The following is a 13355-nucleotide window of genomic DNA, read 5'->3' as shown; positions in this document are numbered from 1 at the left end:
TACAGCGACCAGAGGACCCCCGGAATATCGATGATAAATGAGGGGCGTACTCAGGAATCGATGTAAATCCAGGAGAAGAGCCGAAACCGATCAAACAACCCATCCTTCGGTCCAACGGGAATTGCGCACATATCATCCAACAAAACTGTTGACACAAAACAAATGCTCATCAAAACACCCCAAAGCTCTATACCTTCCCAATTAAATTTCCAGCGCTCCACGATTTTAATTGAAATGGGAAAATGATGAGACTTGTCGAAAACTACAGCTAAGATACATGCGGGAAATTCGCCGGGAAATGAACGTCTTTAAAAATGACGCCTTCAAACACATTGCGGATTGCTTCTAATCAAAATAAACGAGTTTTCGCCAGCAGTTGCAAAGCAAAACTGTCAAGTTTCCGATGCAGTTAGCTAAATTTGGTTTTCAATACGGATTATTGCATGTTTGACGTTTCAGATTCTCCACAATGGGTTTTCAATTTCCGTTCAGTGAATACAGTGCAATAAATAAAAAAACTCTTTATTTACTTATTTCATTTACTAGAGCATCAAATTTAAATCTGAAATAGATAGCCAGAGTTTCATGCCTGGTAACATTTCTCTTTATAAATCATTGACAGATTGTCGTAAAACAAACATTTCATTCCTTTATAGATTAAACCTACACGACTTTGTCATTATAATGTATTAAAGCAGAATCTGCAATTTCTCGACATCTGAAGCTAAAATGTATAAATTGGGTCGTAATAAATGAAACCTTGTGACATTTCAGACTTCTTAATCAGTATTTATTACCTTCTCGACACTAACAATTTTGATCAAACTTTATGAAGTTGAGATTTTGTTATTTAAACCTCGTTGAATGTTTAGGATACTGGTTTTCTAAAACGTGTATTAAATTTAAAAAAAACGTCAATTTTAATTATAATTAACGACTAAGAAACTGCTATACATCTACTTCAATAGAAGAAAATTTGAAACTCTTTTGAGATTTTAGATATCGTATATGCACTTTAAGAAAAATTTTTATGTTCTATGTTTATTTTTTTTTCTTAATTTTCTTAATAGTTAATTTTCCCCAACTATACAGGCTGTTCGGAAAAAACGTTGAAAGATTTCGAGAGATGATTCCCTAAGTCAAAATAAGAAATAAAGTTCCGGAAAGGATCCGAAAAGTCGAGCACCTTCTTGAAAGGAAGTAAGTGGATAATCCCCCAAAGTACTGAAAAAATGTTAAAAAATTCTGTCTCTCAAAAAATTTTGACATTTATTTTTCACATTTGACATTTTTATGTCTGTTTAATGATACTGTTGATCTTGTATATGTTTTTTTATAATTATTTAGTAAAAGTACAAAAATTTTGTCAATAAAAGGCACAAATAACATTAAACAGGGTTACAATTTAGAATACAGCTTCCTTTTTTCTCTTCTAATAGGTAGCCTGTAGCAAAAAAACTTGTTTTTCCAACAGAAATAAATAGAGTTAAAGTGTAAATAAACTCTCATAACTTCGAAATTTTTATAGATAGATTTTTTAAACATTTTTCTTGTTGTCTAGGGCATCACTCGTTGATGCAGTGGTCACGAAAATGCGCGACTTTTCCGGACATTCTATATGTAAATTAAGAGAGTTAGAGCGATAACTCGACCTTATACAGAATGTCCTACCTAAGATTTTCGAATCTAATATTTTTATTATTTGCTAACGGATTTTAATGAAATTTGAAATGTAGATTATTTAGTAGGCAGAGATCAATATCGCATTACAGCCCTTGTTCAAAATTATGATTTTAGTATGTCTTCTAAAAATGCTAAATTACTTAAAATTATAAAATTGTTAATCACTAATAAAAAATATTATAACAATTTTTTCTAAGAAAATTAGCCAATAAATCCGAATTTGACAAAAAAATACAGAAAACTTCTTCCAAAGCTAAATTGTACACACACCTTAAATAGATTGACTCTGGTGCTTCTATTTTTTAATTAGGGTACAAAATATTCACTTTTTTTACAAAACTTTGGGCAACAAGAAAAACACTTTTATGGGGTTTCAGATAATTTTGCATTACAGACATTTTTACCTTAATTTTTTTCCTAATTTTCTTAAACGTTTTTGTTAAAATTAATAGAAAATATGTATTTATTTACGGCAAATAACAGACTTAAGTATATAGAAAAAACTTGTGTCATATCTACTTTTAAAAAATAAAGTGTCAATGCATTATTAATGACAGAACTTTCATATACAGGGTGCGTCAGAACTCGCGCCCTAAAGAAAAATGTAAGGTAAGATACCAAGAACATAAAAGAAATTAAAAAAAAATTACCTATAAAAATTTTGAAGTTATGAGAGTTAAAATTTTGCACTTTGACTTTATTTATTTCTGATGGAGTAATTATTTTACAAGTTTTTTTGCTACAGGCTATTAGAAGAGTGATATTCCCGTTTATAGACTTTTAAGAAACTTGCAAAAACTTTGTAACAATAAATGAAAAAAACAACATTTCAAATTTTTTGTCATAATAATTGGAAAAACACAAGTTATTTTGTATAAATGACAAAAAATGAAGCTTCAAAAATTCTCTTAAAAAATAAATTTTCGTGTGTTTCAGTTTACTCCTTTCTCATTTATTTTAATAGTTTGCAGTGTGGTAAAACCACAAAATTTCAACCGCAAATAGAGAAAAAGTGTGTTTCACATTTAATTCTTTCTATCAAAAAAATTAAAACTTTTTATTAAGAATTCTAATAAAATTAAATTGTCGTTTTATTTTATTAAAAAGCCTTGCATGTCCGAGCTAAAAATCCCCGTAAATAAGTAAGCTGATGTTTGGAGTTTTTGGAGGAGGGGTCTTTCCGGCTCTCGGCCATTTTCCTGCAAGCCTCCCGGGAGCAATCGAGTGTCGTCACAGAAGAGTCATTCAGTATTCTGCGACAATAAAAGTTGATAGAGATTTTCATCTCTGCACAAATTTCCAGACAAAATCTACAGTTATGACAAATTTAATTCTGCTATCTCTCGTCTTTCCCCCTAAACCTTCTAATTTTCTTCCGGAACTTTTTGCTTGTTTGCCACTAAACAAAGAAAATATTAGCTTTTAATTCGACACATAAACCGGTTTTGCGTTAAATTTTCCAACGTTAGTTTCACACTCTGACCACGACTACAGAAAATACTAAAACTACTATTAGCGGAACGGATTAACGAAACGATCCCTAGTGGCCCTAAAGGTAAGTTTAAAAATGTTTTAATGACTTCGTACAGGCACGTACTGCGACATTTTGCCGCATTGTTCCATTTAATTTCAAAAGTTTCCACGACGTTCACTGACTAAAAACAACACGGGATGTGGCACTTACTCCACACTATATTATTTTAACTATCCCATAATTAATTAAATGCCAAATTAATCTTATTTCTACAGGTTATTTCAAAAGAAAAAAAACTGTACAGGCCGATTTTGAAAATCCTACATTAGAAACTTTTCAAATCATCCTGTATATTTTTTTAGTTTCCTACAATTGACAACTATGAAAATACGTGTTTTGCGGTAAAAACTCTCAAATAACACCACACATTTATAAAATAAGAGATGTATGTAAAACATATTGAATTAAAAAGTAACGGGTGTTTATTTAAATTTGGCGTCATAGTCGGCGGTGACTATGAATGTGTTGTGAACGGACCACAATTATTAATACGCTGGCAGATCAACGAAGGTTCGTTCGTTCACAATTAAACTTTCATAGATAGCTTTGATGCTAAATTAAAAAAAAAACACCCATACTACCATCATCAGATAAATTAAAAATATTAAGTTTTTGCTTAACCAAAAAAAACGTAAAAGTAAAGTAGAGGTGGGTTTTTAAACTAAAGATAACCCTATCGAGTGACCTCTCATACATCTCAGCTTAAAGAGTAGATTTCAAAAATAAGTATAAAATAAAGTAGATATTTTTTTCTCCTAAGCGAGATACAAAACTTAACATTGCTTACGTCAAATCTGACAAAATTTTTACGTAGGAGTAATTTTTTTATTTATATACAGGATGTGCCAGAAACCCGAGCCAGAGAAAAATGCCATGTATAAAGTACGATACCAGCAACATGGAAAAAATAAAAAATAAAAAAATAAATGTCAAAATTTTTTGGCAGACAATTTTTTAAACATTTTTTCCATTCTTCTGGTATCTTATCCTACCTGAAATTTTTTTGGGACGCGTATTTTGACACCCTGTATAAAATTCTAATTCTGAGAATATTCCATATTTTTTTTGCAATTTTAGTGTAATAATTGAACTCAATAGTCTTTTCATAACGAAGAATGTCTTAGTTTTAATCTTGCTCTTGAATTCGTTGAATTCAATCAACAATGAATTGTTACATTAACAATGTCGCGTCATATATACCTATATTTAAAATAATCACTAACAAGTGTTTTCAAGATTATAATAAAATTTCATATCATTTTTTTAATTCTATTTTTTATCCTGAAACGTCACAAAATGGTCATTTTTATACTAAATGTTACAAGTAAAAGTTTTAGCTTTCAGACATGCTATTTTTGCCTGTGTTGTGTTTTTACTTTTACTACGACATTTACCAGTGTTGTTTTTTTCTTGTCTCTTTTGATGCTTCACCTATTTTTGAGAGGTACATACATTGTAGATTATCAACGTTTAACATTTTGCACTACTAACTGCACTAGTCATCCTCTAGTTAAATTAATAAACAATTTTGAAATTTTTATTAAGCGTTGTTATGATTTTATTGCTTGCAAGTCGTTCGGATTATTTTGTTCATTTACTTGCTAATTATAGTGTTGCTCTTTACACTCGATCTGAATACGTTTGCGGATAAAATAGTATGTATATGTAATAAACGTTCAGTTTTTACGCCTAATAAGGCAATATACTATTATTAATTCTTGTTTAACCGTCACTCAAAGTTATAGTTTCACATTTTTGCCACATTTTTTTATGAAATTTTGAGTTTTATTCAAAAAATCATTGCTTCAGAATTTTATAATTTCTTTCTTCTCTATTTCTCCAGATTTGAACATCTCTCAAGCTTCACTATTTTTTCAGATATTGAATGCTACATACTTCAAAATTTGAATTCAAAAAATTATGTCTTCACCCCACATTCTGAAACTTTTTTTCTTACGCACCAAAAAAATTTTACCGTCTATTTATTATTTTATATTTTATTTTATATTTATATTTTATCAAATTTTCTTTCAGTTGATGCTGTACGTCTAAAAGATGTCTTCAAAACTTCACCTGCATAAATCATAAGATTTTTTCCAAATTTTACTATTCTATTTTACTAATTTATGTTTTTTTCGCAACATTTTAAAAAAACGTTAATTTTTTTTTGAGAATTATTACATTTTCAATTTTTTTTATTGAAATCTTGGATTTTTGGTTATTTCACGAGATATTTATGTTTTCAAAACTTCAATATCTTAAATTTCTCAAAGTGTCTCAAGTTTTCCATCACTTTTTAAGATTTTAAACATGTGATTTTTTTATTCGCTTTTATAAAAATTCCTTATTCGGTAAGTTAATAAGAAACATTTTTTCCATGTTCCTGATAACTTTTACTTAAAATTTTTCTCTGGGGCGAGAGTTCTGACACCCTGTATAATACTATATTCACGATTAATTGCCATTAAAATAATTAAATTGTAGCCAATTTCAAATAAATCCTTGTTTTTATTAATTTCCCAAAAAAATCAGCTAAACCACTTTTTGGGTTATTTAATAAAATTCGAGCTTGAATATTTTTCTCTCACAAAGAGAGTATTTTGAAAAATGGAAAACGTTTTCGGGTCGAGTCATTAAAACTTTCATTAATTTATTGTAACCCAAAATGTCGTATAATAACTCCGCTCCAATATCTTTTATTAACTGGTTCGGTGCTCAAATCGATTGAGCAAATTGTTCATATTTGAATCCAAGCTTTCGCTCCTATTTCTCCTATCTGCGTTTCCATCAAATTAATTTATAAACCCCTTGTTTCCAAAGGGTTGTTCAATATGGTTTTAGTAACGCGAATTAAACGCCACGACCTTTTCACGGTTGTAATTTATTGTTGCCACAATAATAATTACTAGCGGAAAAGTAATAAAATTCCCATGAAGGTTCAATAGGGCCAATACCATAAAGCACGTTTGCAATTAGCCCTCTCGTCGCCCTTTCTTAAATACGAGCCATTATTCTGTCAAGTCGCAAAAGTTTTTCATTGTTTTGTTAAAACCACCGAAAATTGTATATTTTTTCTTCTTCTTTTCAGTCTTTGGCTGCCCCGTAATTGATTGCATTCAGTTCTCTCTTAAAAAGATCCATTGTGACTGTCCTTTTGTCTCTTTTACTGGAGTAAGTGAGCTTTTCCGGGCTTTTTTGCCTCTCGATTGGTTTCCCGCGAACCGACAATTCCATCTTAAACAAATGAATCCGTTCAATAACTGAAAAAGTGACACAAAATCGCAAATGTTTCGTGAAATTCATCTTTCCCGTCTTTTTTCGGTTTGTTTACAACTCATCTGGGGCATTTTATTGTTGTAGTTAATGATGTGTTAATGTAAATGTCATATTTTATAATTTTTTCTATATTATTCGCTTCCGTTGCCGGTTTTGTGAAACCGTTATGAGTCCATTATAAAGTTGTTATCTCATTTTAATGGTACGACGGACGGCCTGGAAAAGCGCCAAGATCGTTGTGCTATAGACTTTTTATTATCCTAAGGCCTGCGTCCATTTGCGTTAGTCACAGCGAAAAGTGGCCGCAAAAATTCACTTTTTTGCAATAACACTCTTCAACATTTTACAGGGCGAAATTAATTGTTAACAATTGAGTCCCATAAAATGAATAACAAGAAAGTTGTATCAAAATTTTTAGCCAGACTTTTAATTATTAAAAAATCAGAAGCATTGTTTTTATTAGATGTCATTGACAAGTTTAAATAGTCAAAAAATTGTTTCAGTTATTCAGTAATTAACTAAAAAGTTACTACACTATTTTTTCGCGCTTTATGCACTTTTCTGAGTCTCTAAGATCATCAAAAGTGGTGGAATTTTCGATTTTTTGAGAAAAATAGTGGTAGGTATAAACGACTTGAGCATTTAAATTTTTTTCAAACGTTTTTTACACTTTTTGGAGTTGTTAAAATCCTTGCAATTGTAAGAAGACCTATGTGTCGCTGCGCCACCACGCCGCCGACCAGTGTTTCTGTTCTAATCCAATATATTTATCCATACGCAAAAAGATTCATTAATCTATTTTGCGTTTCTACAACCTTTTGTGCACTTTTCTCAGTCTCTAAGACCATTCGAAGTGCAAAAAGTCATTTGGTGTAATTTTCGAGTTTTTGAGGTAGGTATTTTAAAGCCTAAAAAACTGATTTTTTTCAAAGTTGACTCGACGTTTTATACACATTTTGGAGTTTATAAGCCTCTTAGAAGTAAAAGCAATGTTGATTTCTCCGATTTTTTAAATTCTGTTTGATAATTCGATAATAGTAAATTATGTCGCAAGGTAGAAAAGAGATTTTTTTATAGCCTAGATGTTTTGAAAAATAATATGTGCGAGGCTATAAAAAAATTTCTAACGTGTTTTATATAATTTTTTTCTTCACTACTAGCACATTTATTACACAGAAATACAACGATGAAGAATGTATGTTGCTTTGTTGTAACATGTCGTAATTCACAATTATATATTTTTTTATATTTTTATTACCTACAGTAATCTAATGCAAGTTAGAAATTTGTTTTATTCTTATCGCAGATGAGGTTAGGTCATTTTTTTACTTTTGCATCTATTTAAAAAAAAAAAATTCATAATGTGAAATATTTGTTAAAATAACAAAAAGAAAAGAAAAAAGTGTTAAATTTTTCCCTACTACCGATAGTTTTTCAACATGAAATAAACCTATCTATTGTTTTGACAGTTTTGAGAAAGACAGAAAAATTGGAGGTGGGGGTTACTTTGATGTTTCATAATGAGGAACTTTAAGTCTTTTTTATTTGATTTTACATTAAAATACTTCTATTAGTACTTGTAATCATAATAGTTTTATAATAATATTCGAGATATACAAGGTGTTAAAAAAAGATTGTAAAACATTTCAGGAGGTAATAGTATGAACCAAAACAAACAAAAAATCACAATAAACATGGGTCCCCAAAGTAACGGTTTCAAAGATTATTCGTTTTTTAAAACATTTATTCTAGAAATTCTTACATTCAGTATCTCCGAAACCATTACTTTGTTTATTGAATCTTTTTTGTCTATTTTGGTCCATACTATTACCTCCTTAAATAATTTACAAGTTTTTTGTAACACCTTGTAGTTATATCGAAAACATTATTATTACTCTTGATCAATAATGAAATGATTATTGACGACTTCATTACCTTTTGACATACTAAATAATGGTACCTTTTACAACTAGGTAGTAATGAAAAATAATTATTTATGTATCCAGGCACAAAAGTCTTATTTTTTATTACGAAAAAAAAATTTGTAGAATTAAAAACCAACTTGTAAACAGATATAGGTTAGCAATAGCATATTAGGTCTTTATCTTGTGTTTACAATAAAACAATGATTTGGCAACACTGTCATTAATATTCTCACAAAATTGTAGTATAATAAAGTATTTTAGTGCAAATTTTAGACTCTCTTTCGATTTTATGTGATTTTAGTAACAATTTTAGAAAAAAAATTTCATGAAGCCATTGTTATGTTAGCAAAACTTTTACAAAACTCATTTTTACATTTTTTGTTTCTTTGAAACACATTGTAGTGTAATTCTCAAATAAATTTCAAACTTATCTTCTCGCAATTTATCTGTCGTGCATAATTCTCAGTTTCAGTAAACTATTCGTTCTCGTGATAAGTAGCTGACGCTGGCAAACTTGTGGCTGAATAATGTGATCTGACCTTAAGACTTTAAGTTTATTACAAAACAAGGAGTTGGTGAAGAATAGTCGACTTGCTTGCCAACGCAAATATTTGAACAGAATCTTTTCTTAAAAAAGAGAACTGAAAATTTTGATACGATTCTGTTAGTGCCCTTAATAAATTAAGAAAAACAAATTTTTTTTAATAAAGTTTTTTTGTATGTTTTGTCCCTTTTTGGCGTTGATGCGAAAACCCATGCCGGAAAAATAATTAAAAAGAGCGTCCGGTTTTTGTCGGTCGAGTCACGCAATAAGGTGTCCGTCAATAAGTCTGAGGGATGTTCTCTTCGTCGTCGAGATTCCCCGTCACGTCCATGCAGGAGGTGATAGAGCTTCTGACATGAGTTATTGCCCGACTCCAGCAGCTCTGCCACTTGCAGACATGCATCATCCGGTTAGGGGTTAATATCGTGGCCCTCACCCCTCACATCCTGTCGACAGGGGCAAAAACCACCGGCCTTTTGTTACGCACTTAAAAAATCGATGCAAGTTAATTATTGTTACTACAAATGGGCGATGATGGCCTCCACATCATAATTTAAACTTGGATGACGGCCCTGTAACCAGTGGCGGCTCGTCAGAGTGAAAATAGAAGTTAAAAATTAAATAATTTACGAGAAATTTAAATTATTTTGACTATTTTTGAATTGTAAATTACAATTTTTATATAATTTAGCCTTAATAATTTTTGATTTGTTCAAATGTTAATTTTTTTGGTATAAATAATAGTGAACCTGTTTTAAATAAACAGCCGCGCCTTCACAGCTCTGGTAAGTAACGCGCAGGTCGCTGAGAAAAGCTGAAATTTTTGAAAAGGCTAGTACGTAATTCAGGATGTTTTTAGGTCAGAGAGTAACTTCGACTCGAACTTTGAGTGGAGAGGCAGCCCCGCCTTTTTTTATTTATATAATTTCTTTAACATAAATTGTAACATTTTTAATAAATATTTTTGTACATTTATAAAATACATAAACATATCTTTGTAAAACAATAAATAAAAAACCGATTTTATTTAAGAAAAAAAATTAGAATGGTAATTTCAAAAGTTTAAACAATTAATTAAAATAAAACATTTATTAATTTATTTCCAAAAAAACTGGAAGTTTACTCTAAAAAATTCTTTAATTCTTGTAAGTCAAAAATTTTTTTAACAAAAAAGTGTGCGTTTACAAAAAAAAATTGCACAGCAACAATTCTTGTAACAAACTTGTTGTGAAAAAAAAGTGGTAGGTTTCCATTTAAAAAAGAAATTGTTACTATGTTTATCTCGTAAGTATAAACAATTAATTAATAATCAAAATTTTTTTGAATAGCATTTTTATAGCTATTGCACACCTATAAATTTATTTGCCAAAAAAATTGATAGTTTCGCCAAAATAAAATTGTTTCTAGTCTTTTGGACCATCCTGTATAATTTTTCCTACGATCCAGCAAGAAAAACTTCAATACTAACAATTTCTATTAATATCCAAATTTTGCAAATCTAACAGCATATTTTTCAGTTTCTATGGGGGAGGTAAAATTTCTACATTCCTGAAAGGTTTTATATATTTTAATTGTAATTTTGACAGACGAGGGAGGTAATTGGCCACTTTCCTTTCTGAAATTAGAGTGGAAAGACTTACTTTCTCTTAGGGTCATAGAAAAATTAATTATTTATAGTTTTGTAAATTCCTGGTATATTATATATGAGTGGTTAACTGGAAGCAAAACACAAAAAAATATCTTTGGGCCATTTAAGCAAGAGCAATAGAAAAACACACTTAAAGTCAAGAACATAGGTGCGCCAGAACTCGCGCCCATGAGAAAAATTTCAAGTAAGATAAGATACCAAGAACATGGAAAAAATTCTGTCAAAAAATTTTGACATTTATTTTTTGACATTTGACATTTTTTATATCTATTTAATGATACTGATGTTCTTGTATATGTTTTTTTTTAATTATTTAGTAAAGGTACAAAAATTTTGCCTATAAAAGCCACAAATAACATTAAAAAAAATTAAAATTTAGGACACAGCTTCCTTGATTCCCCTTCTAATACTTTGTAGCAAAAAAACTTGGAAAATAATTTTTCCAACAGAAATAAATAGAGTCAAAGTGCAGTTAAACTTCGAAGTTTTTATAGATAATTTTTTTTTAACATTTTTTCCTGGTATCTTACCTTATATGGCATTTTTCTCTGGGGCGCAATTTCTGGCGCACCCTGTATGTATGAGTAGCAAATTACATCTCCAGGGTAAATAAAATATAGCCACAAGTGTAGATTCGGTCCTGCAAATTGAAATCAATAAACTTAATGAATCGTCAAAAAAATTTAAAAATTTTAAAAAGGTTAGTCGATTTCTGTATTTTAGTTAGCTTTTCGTGGTCAGCAAAACAAAGAATCATTTTTTAGTCGTCAAGTATATGGCATGTGTAGATACACGTATATTTTTATTTTTTTTATATAAAAAAAAGATCTGCCTCCTCTTAATAAAAGACTACGAGCCGCCACTGCTTGTTACTTTCTCGCATCAATTTGCTTGTTTTAGGGAAATATTGACGAAGCAATCTATCTTGGATGCGTGATGCGAGCGACCTAAGGTGGCATCTGAGTGCTTGAAAAATTGCTCATTACGCAGGCTGACACAGTATCGCTTTCGCGACAATGACACCAAATTTGTATTTAAAATGATACCTTTGTAGAACATCTCACCTATCCGGTGTTTTGTGAAAATATCTCTTCGATAATTTCTTATAAAATAATTTTTAGCAACAACACATAAAAAATTAAGCTGTACGTAGAATTCTTGTATTGTGATAATGATAAAACATTGTTGCATATGAACAATAATATCGTAATAAAGTGCACCTAATGGCTCTTTTCGCAATAAATTATTTGGCACATTTTATGACATACATATTTCAAAAACTACATCCGTCGGTGCTGAAATATTTATACAACTCCTAGATGTTTAATGTATGACAAATAAAATGTGTTTGAATCATACTATTTTTTATTCTCATAGTTTTTTTAAAACATATCCAACCGAAAAAGTTGGAATTTTTGATTTGACAAAATCACGTCAAAATGCTGAATTATGTCACCAAATTGGATATTATACCGTATTTAATCCAAACAAAGCAAACTACATAAAAGTATAAAGTAGACAAGGTGTTTTCTTAATATAGCAAAAATTGCAACGTCATATTCAATATTGAAAAATAACACTAATGAAAGAATAAAAATAAAAATATTCAGTGACGTGCTCGTACGCGCGCCACTGGTAAAAATAAAAGTAAAGCAGTTCTAGGAAAATAACTTAATCACCCTGTATATCGGTAACAAAGCTTTATACGACTATATTATAGAATATGTGGTTGTAATATTTGCAATATTAAGAAAACACCATGTATTTTTGTAAAAAATTTAGTTTTTCCAAAACACATTTTTGTAATTTGCCCCCATTTTCATTCTCTAATAGACATATTAAAAAACGCGATAAGTTAATAGTCAAAAAACACTACATCAAATTTTGACTTTTAAAATTAAGACATTACCAAACGTCACAAATGGATTAAAGTAATTTTTTTGTTTAAAAACGGCATAAAAAGGACAAATTTCAAAACATAGTATGAAAAACTCAACAAACTCGACAAATTGTTTTTACTTTTAGGGCAAAAAATTAGAAGTAGTAAATTAAATTAACGTAAAATCAAAGTAAAAAAAAATAAATTAAATTAAAAAAAAATAAAGTAAATTAAAGTAAATTAATGCTGCAGAGAAAAAAAATAAAACGATTATTGTCTAACTCTCAAAACTTACAATCATTTCAATTTTAGTAAAATGGATATTTTTACGGAAAAAACTGTGTAAAAAACTGGATTAAAAATAATTGGCCTAGAAAAAATTAAAATGTAAATTTATGCACTTTTTATTTGACAAATTATTTGGCCAAACTTAAAATAAAATCTTAAGTAAAAAATAAATTAATTAATTGAAAATAGACTACAAAAAACTAGAAAAATTTGCGACCTTTAAACTGAAAAACGTCTGAAATTAAAAATTACGATTATTAAAACTTGAATTAAGATAATCAAAAATTCCAAATTGCAGATTTAAATTCTGGATTTAATTCCAACAGAACAATGTTTACATAAAAGCACAAAAAAATTATTTTAGCAATAATTTTGATTTTTGAAAATAGTATATTATGTTATTAGGAGTAAAAGTGAAGCTAAACCTTTATTTTACCAAATATACATATAGTGAGACAAATAATTCAGCTGAGCCACTAAACTTAGTTTTACTACAAATAACATATACTATTTTATCCGCAAACGTATTCAGATTGAAAGTACGAAGCAACACTATAATTAGCAAGTAAATGGACAAA

The sequence above is a fragment of the Tribolium madens genome, unplaced genomic scaffold, assembly GCF_015345945.1.
Source record: "Tribolium madens isolate multiple individuals breed KSU strain unplaced genomic scaffold, Tmad_KSU_1.1 Scaffold_1;HRSCAF=32;Tcas5.2_LG8, whole genome shotgun sequence".
NCBI lineage: Eukaryota > Metazoa > Arthropoda > Insecta > Coleoptera > Tenebrionidae > Tribolium > Tribolium madens.
Note: the sequence above shows the minus strand (reverse complement) of the source record.